The 2,437-nt window shown below is 36.7% G+C and overlaps 2 long non-coding RNA genes across 5 annotated transcripts in view; one reads left to right on the top strand and one right to left on the bottom strand.

Annotated features, from left to right (window-relative positions):
• LOC125323988 overlaps positions 1-1,029 on the top strand; it is a 9,621-nt gene extending 8,592 nt beyond the window's left edge. The window contains exon 2 of the long non-coding RNA XR_007202746.1: positions 429-1,029. This is a non-coding gene — a long non-coding RNA (uncharacterized LOC125323988). The remainder of the gene's footprint in view (positions 1-428) is intronic.
• The window catches only part of LOC125323986, an 18,421-nt gene extending 16,500 nt beyond the window's left edge, over positions 1-1,921 (bottom strand). For 2 of the 4 annotated variants that reach the window (XR_007202742.1, XR_007202743.1), the window contains exons 1-2: positions 1,740-1,921; positions 1,339-1,391 (exon numbers count right to left, since the gene is read on the bottom strand). This is a non-coding gene — a long non-coding RNA (uncharacterized LOC125323986). Of the gene's footprint in view, positions 1-344; positions 593-1,338; positions 1,392-1,739 lie in introns of all 4 variants that reach the window. The other 2 variants (XR_007202740.1, XR_007202741.1) reach the window with 2 other exon arrangements.
• Positions 1,922-2,437: the final 516 nt, after the last annotated feature.

Genomic DNA, 2,437 nt, shown 5'->3' with positions numbered 1-2,437 from the left:
CTATAAATAAAAGCAAAGGAACAGAGCCACGGTTTCTCACCACTGCAGATAGAAAAAGGCAATTTCCAGCTTTTTCTGTTTTGTTTTTTTTCCCTCAAAGTTGCTCTTAGATGTGTTTGCTGAATAAACAGGATTAACTGTATTTAAAACAAGAGATAAAGAACAGCTTTTTATTACCCTGAACGGTCTGCAGGGTTTCCAGGCTCCTCTGAATGCACTTCATGCCTGGAACAAAATGTTCATATTTTACCTTTTTTAATGACACCATATAGAACAAGCAAAATATTCTTGTAATAATACAAATATGGAATCAATGGGGAACGGTAAAAAAAGAGCATTTTTACCATTTCTGCTTCTGGCCAAATGCCGGAGTGGTTTTTGTTTTTTACTTTCTTTCTTTTTGCTTTTGTCTTCGTTTTTGTTTGCAGTTTTGCAGCAGGATGAGAAACCAGGGAGAAAAGTATTCCTGTTGCTGAAGGGGCTTTCCCTTTTCCTGTGGCTGCAAAAACTCACCGGCTGCTGTTAATACAAAACTAATGGCAAGAGCGCGATCCGGAGAGCCAGCCTGCTATCAGCTGCATTTCAATGGAGGCTTTCTCGAAAAATAGGTACAAAGAAAAGAATTTAGACAAATTTGCCTCTTAACCTTTAAAGATTTCCTGCCTATTCCAGTATGTCCTTTATTACATTAATTTTTTATTTAAATTACACCATTAACTGGATATGAATTTATCAAGAATACATATATTGATTTATAAAACAGTATCATTAATTATTATAATAGCTAGATGTAGCTGATATTACAAAGCCATTTAAAGGTTTTTAATATAACTTGGACATACATAGATAGATAGACATTATGGACAAGACTACAATTTAAACTGGCTACCAGCAGTTAATGAAATCCTTGATTTATCTTCTCATTTAGAGATTGATTATATTGTTGCTTTGTAAAACTATTTATTTTATGCCATTTTTCAAAGGATGTCTCAATAAAAGAAAAAGATAAATAAAACATCCAGCCTAGTCTCAAAGCATATTTGGTTTTATATTTTCTTTTTTAATGCTGCAGCTGTTAATATATTACTAGTTTGGAGACATGTCACCTTTACAGAGAATTGGCTTTCTTGATAGTAGCATAGTAGCTGTGTTTGCACATGCACAATTTCCTACATTTGGATTAAAAAAAAAAGAAGAAGAAAAAGACAAAAAAAAAAGAGAGGATGTCTTCCCGACAACATTGTGCTTATTTCCTAAGCCAAAACCCAATAAAACGCCTTTCTGGCATAGATTTCTTAGGCATATTTTTTGTTTAAGCTGTGGAAAAATGGGACTTACCCTAGTGCTGCAAAGCAGTCAGTCATGGAGAACATTTTGATTTAAAATGCAATCTGAAGAGAAGAAAAAAGAGAGGGGGGAAAAAAAAAGGAGAAGGAATGATATAAACAAACAGTACACCACTTTCAAGTTCCTCCTAAAATGTTCCTAGCTTAACTAATACATTGGAAGTTTAAATCTTTACACATTGTTCTTGAGGGGCTATGTCTCTTGACTCTTTATTTATATCACTTATTCTTGTCTGGCAACATATGTTACCGATTTATTATAGTATTTTTTTACTTTTAGCCAGACAAATGTAAGGGCTAGCTGAGGAAGGGTAGTTGCATCTGATGAGTTTAACAATTGCAGGGCATCCTTTAGGGGTAGCCAATGGGATCTTTTGAAGCTATAATACTCACCATTAACCATTTTCATGCTGACATATTTTTATTGTTGAAGTTGGGGCTTTCCCTCATGTCAGCCTCTTTTGTATTCAATGGCTTCGCAGGCAAATCAAGCAGTGTGGCTGAGTGGTTCATCAAGCCAAGGTTTTTGTAGATGTCTCAAAACACACTCTTGGTATCTAAATCTGCATAGTGCTCCCCCCACAACTGAACAAAGAAAAAGACATGCAGAAAATAATAATTTTTTAAAAATCTAACTCTACAATCCATGACAAATGCAAGCAAATCCTAAGCTTGGGGGGTCAGAGTTCTCAGTGCCATTACTGACACCAAAAGGTAACAGAGAAGATGACTTTTCCCATCAAAGCAACCTCCTCTAAATTCTTATTTTAAATGGCTGCACCAGCAGCAGAGGGAGAAGTTGCAAGGACAGGTGGTGAGCTGGATGTCACGTTTTGCACATTGTGTTTTTAGGTGACCCGTTCAGGAGCAAGATCTTGAACTCTCCCCACCTTTTCCTTCCTACCCATTCTCTGTCCTAGCTCCTTGTTCAATGGCAACATCTTCCTCCAGCTCCTCTGAAAACTGTACCCCTGTGTCTTGTTCACTATTAGAGCCACATCTTGAGCTTCTGGGAGCCAACAGGTTTGTACAAGCCATGGGAACATAATTCCTAATATATCCCACAATTTCCAGCCTTTTGGTGCCAGACC

Source organism: Corvus hawaiiensis, chromosome 3, assembly GCF_020740725.1.
Source record: "Corvus hawaiiensis isolate bCorHaw1 chromosome 3, bCorHaw1.pri.cur, whole genome shotgun sequence".
Classification (NCBI taxonomy): Eukaryota; Metazoa; Chordata; class Aves; order Passeriformes; family Corvidae; genus Corvus; species Corvus hawaiiensis.
The sequence above is the reverse complement of the archived record's forward strand: the minus strand, read 5'-3'. Positions and strand labels throughout refer to the sequence as shown.